We start from the raw sequence: 14180 nt of genomic DNA on the forward strand, positions 1-14180 counted from the left end.
CGTCTCGGGTTCTGTAATGAACGAAGTGTCCTTACCTTAGCCGTGCCTGCGCTGCCTTCACTTCCTCGGCTTTAACCCCCCATCAGTGCCTTCGCGCTCCCCTCCCGACGCTACAGGAGTGGAGCAATATTATGGCCGGCTGAGGACGTCGGGCTTCTGCATCCCACCCCTCACTTGTCTTTCACTGAATGGCGGTATCTGGTTTTTACACTTTAACGTTGGCCCCCTTCCCCCGGCTCGGGGCGCAGGCTTGGCAGCCAGCCCTGCCTTGGAAAGTTCGCTGTTGCGGGGGGAAATAGCCCGGGCGCCTGGGCTCTCGCCTCCAGCCCCGTCTGGCCAGTCTTCGGGTTTCCTTCCTCTCCCTCCCTCCTTTCTGAGCAGCCGGCTCCCCGGGCCCGCTCTTTCTAGCCCGTCAGGGCTCCCTCAGCCCCCCGCCCACCCGCGGCCGCGTGCCCGGAGCGCCCGGGCCGGTGCCCCCGCGCGGAGGGAGCCGGGGAGAGCCTGGGCCGTGGCCCTGCCCCATGATTGGAGCAGGAGAGAGGCTCGCCGAGCCCGGGGCCCGCGCTCTGGGCCGAGCCCATTCCGAGTGAAGTGAGTCAGTGCAGCCTGCGGCTCCCCCGTGCACTCCCTCACTCACACGCTGGCGGCGGCGGCGGCCGCTGGCTCCCCGCTCAGCCCCGCTCTCGCCCCGTGCCCGGCCTCTCCCGGTAAGTCCCCGCTCGGGCTGCTCCTCGGGGGGGTTGCACGGGACGCGGCCCCGGCGCCCCCCCTCCCCAGCGCCGCGGCGGCGGCGGCGGCGGCAGCAGCAGCTGGGACTGGGGTGGGGTGGGGCGGGGCGGGGCGGGAGGAAAAGTTTGACAGGGAGCAGGGCGCAGTTCCCCTGCCTCCCGGGGAGCGCCCGAGGGGCTGGCGCAGCCCGCTGGCAGGCTGGAGATGCCCCCCCCCCCGGGGCGGCGCGGCGCGGCCGGCAGCAAGGCGCACTCCCTGCTTGCACTTCCGCTGGGACAAGCGGCGGCTCAGCCTGGCCGCCGCCTGGCTCGTGGCCGCCCAGCCCTGCGCCGGCTTCACGGGGGGCGGCTGCGCGGGCACTCGCGGCTGCGGGCGCAGGCTGGCGGCACGGCGCAGGGCCCGGAGCTGCTCCAGGAGGCAGGGCTGGTTGCGAGCAGGGTGACCGGCTGCGCAGGGAAAGTTTCCTGCCTCTGGGCTGGGCGCGTGTGTAGTGTGGGTAACGTTACTTCCCCAGGTGGGTGTGGGTGGAGGGAGCTGTCCCAGAAGACGTTGAGGATCCGCTAAAATCGTGCTGCCACCAGCAAGGGCATGGGGCTGGGTTCCCTGCTTACTGGTAAAATACGTGGAGCCTTCCGTAGGGCACCCGAACCCTGGTGTTTGCCCGGCAATAAGGGTTGAATTAAGGTGCTGCCTTGGCTTTGGCTGAGTGGCTGAAAGACATCCTTCGGAGGGAGTTTCTGCACAGCCCACGCATGTGTGTATAACACGCGGCATAGAGCCGTGAAATATTCGCCATCGTCACCTTGGCTAGACTGTACGTAGAATAGTTGCAAGAGAAGTTTTGTGCCTTCCCGAGTTGCGTGTTTATTACTGATATTTCTCAAAAAGCACAGGAGGGCTTGGGGCACCTGAGAGACGAACACATTTATTAGAGCGGAAGCTTTCGTGAGCTCCAGCTCCCTGCCTCGGATGCATGCGGTGGGAAAAAACCCAAAACTTTCCCAGTAATTCCGCAGCTTTACCTTTTCAAGCACTTGTATACTTTGAATATATCAGCTTCGGAGTGCTTATTATTTTTGGTTTGATCCTTTCGATATACTGAATGGTAGCAGGAGAATTATGTCTTTATGTCCACTCTCCCAACACTTACCCTTTTAAACTTTCTTTAGTTTTAATTTCTTCATACGCTTTATTTTCTGCTTGGCTGCTGGCTTTGTGGCTATTTCCCTATGATTTTTCCATTTTTTGTTCCTTTTCCTAATAGCAGCACCAATACTTTTCTGTCCTCCTACAATCCATGATTCAATGAAGTGGTATCAGTGGTACCTTTTAAGTTGTACAGCTCTTGCAAAAAGTTAAGTGGTGTTTTAAATCTATTTTCCTAAACCTTTAATTAAACTGAGATTATCTAGTGAGATTCAAAACTGGTTGTAGTACATTTTAGATGAAGTGCACTGATATAAATATATTTAGTGATCAGATGACTTCCTAGCCCTATTTGAATATAAATAATCATAGTTATAAAACTAAAACGGCAAGATACAATTAGCATAAACTTCCATTCATGACTGTATTTACTATGAATCTACAGAACAGCAAGTAAACTTCTTTTTAGTCAAAATTCTAATCCTACTGTATATTAGTGTTGGAGTAAGAATTTGTAGTTTACATTCTGTCCATGTAATTTTGAGTTCACTAGGGAAAGTGGGATACTTAGGTTTACGGACTGCACATGGAGAACTGTCACATTCTTTAGTTTTAACCCTTTATCCACTTGCATAGTTTCATTCAAGCAAATGCAGCAGACTGAACAGACTGCTTCTGCTAAGACGAGAAATCAAAACTTTAATTACATTAGCTTAGGTACTGTTGAACTCATACCTGATGTATACATTCTGATTAACTGGGGAGGGAAGGGACTTTAAATTGAGTGTTTGACAGGTTATTAATTAAAATAAATAAGAAAAGGCAAATCAAACCAATACACGATTAAAGTGATGTGATACAAAGATATTTTGGTGTTGAATATCTTATCCATTTCTTAAAAGAAGACCTTTTTTAAACATAGGGGTATTGTAAATTAAGTTATAATTCAGGCCTTATATTACTGTTTCAAACACACGCGTGCTCAAACACTGGCTAACTTGCTACAAATCTGTGCAAATCTTTGCAGGAAAAAAATCCTCAACTCAAAAAGCATTTCAGGATTTAGTTTTGAATAGCATCCACCCCCACCTTCCCCCAGTTTATTCCCAAAGGTTAAACAAATCATATAGTACTGGATAGAGTTACATGTTACAAGAATTTTATAAATGATCTGTCAGTGTAAGTTCTAGATGTGTTTAGTGTGTCTTTTACCTTAGGATTTTAGTGCTGCTAAAATGTTACTCAGTTTTGATTATATGTTGGGCAGTCTAGTCCCCAAATACATACTTTAACTATTTGTCTTATATATTAGATACATCTTTCTCCTTATACTTTTGTAGTAGTGTCTTCCCATCCCTTTTATTTCTCTTCTTTGAAATACTTCTAATGAAGTTTGCTTTGAATTCTTTGTCATACTCTCAAACAATACAAGACTTTAATTCCATAGAAGGATTTAAGTGAAATCAGCCATGAGAGCAAAATGCAGATTGTCACAAATTTCAAGATGGACTTTGTTGTTGCAAATTTGTTATTTGTATGTTATCAAGTTAAATTTTTTCTATCTGAAATGCCAATTTAATTTCTATAGCTAAAATCATGATTGCTTTGAAAATATTCTTTGTCATATTGGTATTATGACACGAGGCACTGATGTGACTTTGCTATCTGCTGTTATATGGAAAACTTATTTTGTGCATGCACTATGCACATGTGTAAACAAATATAAAATCTTTCGATAACAATCTGTGATCCAACAACATCCCATGAGCAAAATAACTAACCACTGATGAGCAAAACCCTTTCTATTGCACTTCGTGCAAAATGCCAACTCTCCTCTACCTAGATGTAAGGCTAATTTGATTGGTTCTCTCTCACCAGAGTAGTTCAGTAATGATGCACTGTCAGTAGTGTCCAGGCCCTCAGCAAAGCACTGTTTCATCTCTTTCCTAGTTATATGCACTCCGTTAGGGCTAAAGAACTCCAAAATCTTTTGCAGTCATGATGGTACCTGGGCATACCAAAATGTTACATTTCTTTCCCCTCCTTTTACTTGTGTGTGCAATTCTTAAATACTGGAGAACTTAACAGAATGGGTTAGCAGAGTATTTTAATGCAGTGAGACCGAAAAGGACTTTTAATTGACAACAACTTTGAGAAATGTTTTAATTACTGTGGAACTGGTTATTTTCGCAGTAAATACATTTTTCTGGAAAAGGCAAATGGGCAAATGTAGGGTTATGCCTTACTTCCTTTAATCATGCAAATAGTTATGTGGAAGTCAATGGGACCCAACTCCAGATAGAAGTTGTTTACGTGGAGTGTTTGCAAGAAAGGGTCCTGTGAGGACGTTGGTGCAAGATCAAGCCCTGCATAACTAATGCTGCACCGTGCATTTTTCTAACATGCAGTTGCTCTTTTAGTCTATATTTTATATTTGCAACTTTCCCATCTGTTTAATTTAAAAAGATTTTGTTCATAAAATACATTTTAGCAAGACATTTTCAATATAATGTTCATCCATGGGTTGAAAAAAATTACCTTTCATGCGATAATGTCTTACTCTGGTTTTCATTATAGCCTGCAACTATTCACTTTCACAACCAACAGTATTTTTTTTCCTCTTATGGTCTTGGTCCTGCACTTCTTACTCAGGCAAAGCACCCACTGACGTCAAACATCTCTGAGAATTTTGTCTGAATATAGAATTCAGGTTTGAGCTCTACCGGTTCCCATTTAATTTGGCATTCTACAAGATGACAAAGTAGGAGGGCCAAATTTAATATGCTTGCTTGGTAGCATAGTAAGACTAGTGTAGGTAGAAAGCTGGCAGTCTAAAATTACTTTGCTAAATTTAAATGTAAGTAAAAAATAGGTAATAGAAAAAAAAATTAAAGGGTATGTCTAAATATGGAGCTGTGAACATACCTGTTATATTTAACCTGCATTTTAACCTCTTCTATTTATAGATAGTGGTGTGTGTATAATCTGTTGGACTTGATTGAGTATGGAAACAGTAATTTAAGAATGAAAACTAAAGGGTATACACTTCTTTAGATACAGAACATGCATGCATACTACTGATTAACATAGATGTGTGTATGAAAAATAAAATATCTGAGTTAGACATTTTTTATGTTGACTGGAGAACTAAAGTGATATTTGATTTAGAATAAACATGAATGGATTCACTAAAGGTCTGATTCCCATATATCTAATGCAGGCAAAACTCCCACTAAATTCAACAACTATTTTGCCTGCATAGAGTAGGAGATTGTGTCCTAAAGATTTTTTTTCTCAGAGTTACATTGCAACTGCACTCTGTTAGTGCTTTTTAATTTAGAAATTTGTTAGGAGAAATAGATTGTTCTTGCATGCTGCTTGCATCAGATGAAATCCCTTCTTGGCACAACTTCATTCCAATAAGAAAAACTTTCTCCAAGACAAAAAGAACAAAATCGCTAGTTATTTTTGTTATATAAGAAAATTAATATTTATATGCTGCATTATCAAACAGAAGACAATAACCATATGTTTTCATTTTATCTTGAGGTACAATACACAAAGAGTCATAACTATGCCTTGATGGAGAGTAGTTTTAAACTAAGGCCACAAGCTTATAACTACTTACTACACACAGGAGTAGCCCCATTGAACTCCATATGACCAGTCATGACTGAGGTTACTTGTGTGTGTATGCCGTTGAAGAACTGGGACTTTATTTTTGAGTTAAGGATGTTTTAAAACAGAGGATCTAATCCATTAGGAGCCCATCATCATGGCGTTTGGGTGGCTGTTAAAGTATTCTTTCAGTGTCATGTCTTCCAATTTCTTAACTATCCATCTATTGGTGACATGCTTATATTTGTGCCTTTAATATAGCAACCAGTAGATTACTCATATATGTTCTGACGTTGTGTAGTATTGTTAAAATAATTAAAATGGTTACCTTTTTAAAAAGGGCTGGGCCTAAAGATAAGCATGATTTCCCTTCACTGATTTTCACTGCATTCTGGGACCTTTTTCAGGATCTGACATTTAACCCAGAATTTTCAACCATAGGTGCCTAAAGGTAGGTAGCTAAATTCATGTTTAGGCTCTCAGATGAGGGACTTGGTTTCCAGAGATGCTAAAGAATTAAATCCAATTCTGAAAATTTTGGAGTAAAAAGCAGATTCTGCAGAAGGTTCAAAATGGAGTGCAGATGTATTATCACTTCACAAGGAGCCAGGTACTGGAGAGGCTGTTCAGAGGGCTTTGCAATGGCTTAATAGGTGATCTCTACTTGAGAGCAGGGGGCAAGAGTTTGTGGGTGGGTCAGCAGAGTGGAAGCGGAGCATGGCCAGTGCGTCAGAGAATAATACCACAACCTCATTTACAGCAAGGGGACGTAGCAGGTTACAGCCACTACTACTATATAAGAATAGTAAATATGGCAGGCGACCAGCTTGGCTTAATGGTGAAATCCTAGCGGATCTTAAACATAAAAAAGAAGCTTACAAGAAGTGGAAGGTTGGACATATGACCAGGGAAGAGTATAAAAATATTGCTCGGGCATGTAGGAAAGATATCAGGAGGGCCAAATCGCACCTGGAGCTGCAGCTAGCAAGAGATGTCAAGAGTAACAAGAAGGGTTTCTTCAGGTATGTTGGCAACAAGAAGAAAGCCAAGGAAAGTGTGGGCCCCTTACTGAATGAGGGAGGCAAGCTAGTGACAGAGGATGTGGAAAAAGCTAATGTACTCAATGCTTTTTTTGCCTCTGTTTTCACTAACAAGGTCAGCTCCCAGACTGCTGTGCTGGGCAACACAAAATGGGGAAGAGATGGCCAGCCCTCTGTAGAGATAGAGGTGGTTAGGGACTATTTAGAAAAGCTGGACGTGCACAAGTCCATGGGGCCGGACGAATTGCATCCGAGAGTGCTGAGGGAATTGGCGGCTGTGATTGCAGAGCCCTTGGCCATTATCTTTGAAAACTCGTGGCGAACGGGGGAAGTCCCGGATGACTGGAAAAAGGCTAATGTAGTGCCCATCTTTAAAAAAGGGAAGAAGGAGGATCCTGGGAACTACAGGCCGGTCAGCCTCACCTCAGTCCCTGGAAAAATCATGGAGCAGGTCCTCAAAGAATCAATCCTGAAGCACTTAGAGGAGAGGAAAGTGATCAGGAACAGTCAGCATGGATTCACCAAGGGAAGGTCATGCCTGACTAATCTAATCGCCTTTTATGATGAGATTACTGGTTCTGTGGATGAAGGGAAAGCAGTGGATGTATTGTTTCTTGACTTTAGCAAAGCTTTTGACACGGTCTCCCACAGCATTCTTGTCAGCAAGTTAAGGAAGTATGGGCTGGATGAATGCACTATAAGGTGGGTAGAAAGCTGGCTAGATTGTCGGGCTCAACGGGTAGTGATCAATGGCTCCATGTCTAGTTGGCAGCCGGTGTCAAGTGGAGTGCCCCAGGGGTCGGTCCTGGGGCCCGTTTTGTTCAATATCTTCATAAATGATCTGGAGGATGGTGTGGATTGCACTCTCAGCAAATTTGCGGATGATACTAAACTGGGAGGAGTGGTAGATACGCTAGAGGGGAGGGATAGGATACAGAAGGACCTAGACAAATTGGAGGATTGGGCCAAAAGAAATCTAATGAGGTTCAATAAGGATAAGTGCAGGGTCCTGCACTTAGGATGGAAGAATCCAATGCACCGCTACAGACTAGGGACCGAATGGCTCGGCAGCAGTTCTGCGGAAAAGGACCTAGGGGTGACAGTGGACGAGAAGCTGGATATGAGTCAGCAGTGTGCCCTTGTTGCCAAGAAGGCCAATGGCATTTTGGGATGTATAAGTAGGGGCATAGCGAGCAGATCGAGGGACGTGATCGTTCCCCTCTATTCGACACTGGTGAGGCCTCATCTGGAGTACTGTGTCCAGTTTTGGGCCCCACACTACAGGAAGGATGTGGATAAATTGGAAAGAGTACAACGAAGGGCAACGAAAATGATTAGGGGTCTAGAGCACATGACTTATGAGGAGAGGCTGAGGGAGCTGGGATTGTTTAGTCTGCAGAAGAGAAGAATGAGGGGGGATTTGATAGCTGCTTTCAACTACCTGAAAGGGGGTTTCAAAGAGGATGGCTCTAGACTGTTCTCAATGGTAGCAGATGACAGAACGAGGAGTAATGGTCTCAAGTTGCAATGGGGGAGGTTTAGATTGGATATTAGGAAAAACTTTTTCACTAAGAGGGTGGTGAAACACTGGAATGCGTTACCTAGGGAGGTGGTAGAATCTCCTTCCTTAGAGGTTTTTAAGGTCAGGCTTGACAAAGCCCTGGCTGGGATGATTTAACTGGGACTTGGTCCTGCTTTGAGCAGGGGGTTGGACTAGATGACCTTCTGGGGTCCCTTCCAACCCTGATATTCTATGATTCTATGATTCTATAGCAAATGGGCTGGGCTGTAATAGTAGCAGCATCTTGGCAGGCCCAGGCCAGCTGACTTGGGCTCAGGCTGTGGGGCTGTTTCATTGCTGTGTAGACTCAGGCTCTGGTACCCTCCCACCCCGCTGTTAATAGCAGTCCTGACCAGGCTGGTGAGGAGTGAGATTCTATTCTCTGTCAGGCCCAAGCATAGATCCCTTGCACAAATTTCTTTTACTTCAAGCTATGCACTAAATGCCATGAATTGGCCATAACTGCCATTTGTTCTCAGGCTTTGTGTAATTAGCAAAATGTTGTTGTTATCCCTCACTACTGCATCATGCATCATAAAAAAAAAAACCCCAGCCTTCAGAACATACAAGATCTTTAAGCATAAAAGGGGGAAAGCTACCACCATGAGTCACCAATCAACTGTGTCCACAAACTGACTCTGTAGATTTGGGCAGTGTGGAGTTTTGTTAAACTGTCCAGAGAAATCCAGCATTTTAGGTGCTCAAATGCACTCAGTCTTCTTCGAGTTTCCTTAAAATTCTCACAGTGCCCAAGAGCACTAATGTCTTCTGGAAGTCCCTGATCATGATGTCTTGCACTCCTAACATGTTCTTGAGCTGCCCCTTAGGGATTGCTCCAAGTGCTCCAGTAATTGCTGGGGTTGTCTTTGTTCTAGTTTTCCATAAATATTCCCCTTCGTGGCAGAGTTCTCCATACTTTGCTATCTTCTCTTCCTGTTTCTGTCTGCTGGCATGGCAATGTCAATTAATATGGTCTTGCCTGTCTTCTTTTCTATAACAGCTATGTCCAGCCTGTTTGCCTGCACTATTAAGTCTGTGACAATTGCCAGATTGAATTATTTTTCATGTTTATGCTACATGGTACTGCTGAGAGTCCTCGGTGAGGATCAGGGCCCTGTTGTGCTACTTGCTATACATATTTGTATCTTCTAAATTATGAATCATGCGGATTACAAACTTTAGCAAAGCTAGGAAAGTGTTGTGATTATCGGTAGTGCTGTATGTTGGCTAATTTGTTTTTGCTGATTAAAAGTAGATATGTTTAGTACGTGGGATATGTTTTGATGAAACTATTTTTTAAAACGATTTTCTTTCATTCAACAGTTTGTGTATACAGTCAATAAATGATTATCTTAACACAACAGAATTTATGCATGAAAGTCACATAAGTTTCTTGAACCGTACAGTGAAACGCTTAAAAAAGTTAAGCTCTACTTAAAAGCACAGCACAATACAACACAGTTTTATACTTTCCAGTATTATTTAGAAAATTAAAATGATCTGTATAAGGAAAGAAATGACTGGATATGCAGTAGCAAGGGCTTCCAAGCCAATTTCAGTTTTCTAAGGAAGCGTTGTCAGTTCTGGATAAACTCCCTAATAGATTTAAATTTTGATTTAAAATTCAGTTTATGAAATGGACTGTTCTCTAGAGAATACAGAAATTAGCTACTGAGGATTTATGGCATTACTTCAAAAGTAATGTGATATATTTCATTACAACATATAGTGGGACTGGACTTCAAAGTCTGCTTTAGAAAGAATCAGATTTCTTTTTCTTTGCCGAACCCCATGTAAAATAGGTATGATAAAATTAAGCCATGAGTTTTCAAAAGAAACTTTTACTGTCAAAGTTGCTGCTCTGAATGTAGTTGACTGTTCAAAAATTTATAGGTTTTCTTAGAATACGTTTGTTCCAGTGGCATTAAAAGTAGACTTTAACAGAAACAATTGATGTAAAAAATCCAGGGCCCACTTCTGCCCTGATTTACACCCCATGCACATACTGATTTCACTAGGTTTGCCTAGAGTGAAATTCAGAGAATATGGTTCAATAACTTTCTTTCCATTTACAAGTTATCTAGTATTTTTACAGCCAACCATCCACACTATACTCAGCATCTCTTGCAAACATCACAAGCTAAATCATCTGCCACCAATATGTATGTCAACATCCTGAAACTATGAGGAACAGATCTAAATAAATATCACTAAGGCCCCAATTCAGCACAGCACTTGAATTTAAGCACATGCTGAAGTGACTTGCTAAATCAGAATTTAAGATTTTGATCCTGTTGTCCTTATTCAGGTAAATCCCTCACTGACTCAATAGGCGTTTTACTGAAATGATAATTGCACCCTTAGGGACTGATCCAAAGCCCAGTGAAGTCAATGGAAAGACTCTGATTGACTTGAATAGATTTTGGATCAGGCCTTAGAATACGAGCAGCTGATTTCAGAGAGATTGAACAAAAATCATATGACTGTAAGGAAATCAACTGAACAGAATGCTAACTTCATATTTTAAAATGAATAATAAAATTGCTTTAAAGTTAGTACATTATGTTTTTAATAGCATGTGTAATAGTCTTGTTTCTACAGATACACAATGCAATATGGCTTGGGAGCTGATCACTGCTTAAAAATGCATATATAATACCAAAACAGCAATAAAGTTTGCCAGTCAAACAGATGCTAAATCCACCCTTATTCTATAGTACTTTCACCAAGAAAAGGAAAAGCTATTTTATGCTTTCTGGTGTGATATATATTTTAAATTCAGTCAAAAATGTGAATGTTTTATCCATAAAATGTTTCAGTGTTAAGTTAGTTCTGAAACAAGACAGACATATACTGTACTTTACTGAGATTCCATTCTGCTGATGACAGAACTAAGATAGCTTTGAAATGTCAATTTGTGTGTGTGTTTTTTTTAAAAGAAGTGTTCAAGTGTGTTTGACATTTTAAACATTGAGTGAATTTCACCCACTCTATGGTGCAGAGGGCCAGCAGAAGGCCTCTGAGCCACTTAAATCTCTCAAGCCCCACTTGCACTCTCCAAGCAGGGCTAAAGCAGCACATCAGCTTTGTGCTGACCCTCTGCATAGAGTTGTTTTTACTCAGTGAGTGGTATCTTATCATGTGACTCCTCAAAGTGTTGGCTGAGCAACTAGGTGCAGCTCTGAAGTTGCGGTCGTATTCTGAAAAGTAACTCTGTAAGAGCTAGCATAGTGGGGGGTAGGGATGTTGCATGGTCTGTTGGCTTTCAGTGAGTTCCATGGCAGTTTACTGGGGAAAAAGGTTTAACTGCCAACCTTACAAATTTAATCTAGATGCTGAGCACTATTCCTTCTGGCTTGTGCAACAGTACCAGCGGTAAAGATTCTGCAACTAGAATTTGGTGAACAAATTTCTTGATGAGGTGTTAGCCAGATTAAAATCCCTCTAAATCTCTCATTGCTGTGGTGGTTCTGCAGGACTAAAGAGGACTGAAATCTATTTCAGTCACTGAAGTAAGCAGACATGACTCAGAATACTCACAGGGAACGGATCTGTTGAGTAAAAAGGTGCCATTTTTACACAGTCAGTTTTCTGCCCATAAGTGTCCTTTAAACTCTTACTAAAATAACATACTTGCTCTGGCACTTCTCTTGGAAAGCTGAAATGTGAGTGAGAGAGGGTTGATTTGCTGTATTTCAGCATCCACTTCAAAACTGGACAAATTGTGTGTGATATTTGTAATGAATATATGGCATCAGACCATACTGCACTTAAGAGAAATACTGAAAGAAGCTATTTGAACTCACTGGGAAGGGGATTCCTGTTTGGATCATTTCAACATTGGGGGGAGTGTGATCCCCATTTCCCTTAAGTCTGTATGTTAATGGTAAAATGAATCATAATTCTCAATCATCCTAGATTCCCAGTGAAAGCTCTAATGTAGGCTTTGCAATTAAATTTGTGAGATGTGTATTAAGACTCTTGTAATCTAATCTTGTAATTTAAGGTCAGGCTTGACAAAGCCCTGGCTGGGATGATTTAACTGGGACTTGGTCCTGCTTTGAGCAGGGGGTTGGACTAGATGACCTTCTGGGGTCCCTTCCAACCCTGATATTCTATGATTCTATGATTCTATGATAATCATTCAGTAAAGGTTACACTTAGAATATGTAAAGTGAGTGGTCTAAGCTAAAAATGAGTTTGGAACCACAGTGACGTAAGCCATGAGTGTTTATGGTCTTTGAGAAAATGATGTAATCATTGGCAACCAAAACCCTAAAGTGGTAATGCTGATATTCAAGTGAGAATAAAATGTTCACTGCTTCTGTGCATCTAGGGCCTAAGCCAGCACCCATTGAAGTCAATGGAGCTATGCTGATTAACACCAACTGAGGATCTGCCCCAAATGAGACTTTCCATTGATTTCAGTAGAAGTTGGATCTGGCCCCTATTTCACAATTTTTGTCATGGAATCAGCCAGCAGGTTAAAGAGAGAAATAGATTCACAAAAGGCCGCTTACTCCTAAATACATGGTCGAACATTTCTGAGCACTAGTCTGTTTTAAAAGAGGCAAGTGGGGAGCCTAAAATCCTTGCTGGCCTGTGACAATTCAAACCCATTCATATATTGCACTTCAACCGCAAATGTGGACTTGTCAGTCACGCTATTCGCTCTCAAAGCAGTAGTCCTATCAAAAGATAGAAGAAGTGTTTAAATGTTCTGTAACAGAGCTGGCAATCATCCACACCCACTCACAGCTAGGTCATTCTACAGCACACTCCCTCTGTTTTCCCCCCTCCTCAGGGCCCTTTATGAACTCACTGTCCTCACATCATTCAAAAAAATCCTCTCTTGGCCCACTTTGTTAAGGCCTTTGGTACGCTCCAGTCCTCTAGGTCTTAAGCCCAGCTCAGTGCCTCTTTCCTGATTAACCCAAAAATAACAAAGCAGAAATTCACAGTTTTTAGCTCAGCTGGCCTTTGCAGTCACTCCCAAGCTTCCCTGCTTGGAGAGCTTTCTCCCATTCACTCCAGCTTTTTCCTTGTCACTCAGGGGCCTTCTTGCTCCCTGAAATCTTCTAAACTCTGCCCTCCGCCTTTTTACTGTAACGCCCTGTTTTTAATATATGGGGAATCACCTTATCAACCCAGGTTTGGCTCATCCGGTAATCAGGACTGGCTTAGCTGTAGGCTCTCCAGCCCAGAGGTAAGCTACCCTGTTATAGGTTCTGTCCATATTCAACATTTTCAGTTGATTTTAAATAAAAAATATACCAAAGGGTCCCTATACTTCCCTAGTTCAAAATAACCCAGGATGAAGGGGTTTGGAAACTTTGCATGTGTTTTCTGTGGATGAAAACCTGATTCCATAGAAGTGATGGGTATTTCCTCACTGACTTGAAGGCACCAGGATTTCACTCTAATTCTTCCATTGGAAGTAGCAGAGGCTTCAGACATGAAATCCTGCAGAACCCCCAAGATCTGTAGAATTTGGGAGGTGAACCTCCACACTTATCTTCACACAGGAAGCAAATCCTGCCTTTTCTACAGAAGAATTAGAAGGAATTTTCCCAGTACAGATGTGCAGAGTTTCCAGGCCTCTGTATGGGTTCTTTTCCTGTAGCTAAAAGTACAGGACTATATGCATACAGGCTCTGTGCCTCCTTCTATTCCTGTCACTTTCCAGCCCCATTCCACAAAGATTCAGTAGAGCTGTGCTGTCATGGACTTCTAACATCCCCTCCCCTAGCCTTCTGCCATGGGGCCCAGCAGCACTTCCACTACAGAATACTGCTTGTTTTGTCACTTTAAAATGTGAAAGGCATTTAAGATATGACAAAATTATCAGTTACAAAGCACACAGGTTTGCATTGTTCATATATCTGAATCTGCCTTATAATATAGACTGCATTCTTGACTACAGATTTCAAATACAAGCAGGAATGATCTCCTCCTTTTGAGCACATAGAGGAACTGAGTGACTCAACACAAGGCTTTCTGCAACAGGGTTAACTCTAGGCTTTCAGTTGTTCGAGACCAACCAATTAGTAAGTTCCTCGCAAAGCCTGGAATGAGGCTCACATAGT

At 42.7% G+C, this 14180-nt stretch overlaps 1 protein-coding gene across 2 annotated transcripts in view; it reads left to right on the forward strand.

Annotated features, from left to right (window-relative positions):
• Nucleotides 1-314: 314 nt before the first annotated feature.
• Nucleotides 315-14180, forward strand: part of ERG (ETS transcription factor ERG) — a 209330-nt gene continuing 195464 nt past the window's right edge. Inside the window, exon 1 of one of the 2 annotated variants that reach the window (XM_043507356.1) lies at nt 315-707. The gene's annotated coding sequence lies outside the window, so the exon portion shown is untranslated. The remainder of the gene's footprint in view (nt 708-14180) is intronic. The other variant, XM_038387581.2, reaches the window with a different exon arrangement.

This window comes from Dermochelys coriacea, chromosome 1, assembly GCF_009764565.3.
Source record: "Dermochelys coriacea isolate rDerCor1 chromosome 1, rDerCor1.pri.v4, whole genome shotgun sequence".
Classification (NCBI taxonomy): Eukaryota; Metazoa; Chordata; order Testudines; family Dermochelyidae; genus Dermochelys; species Dermochelys coriacea.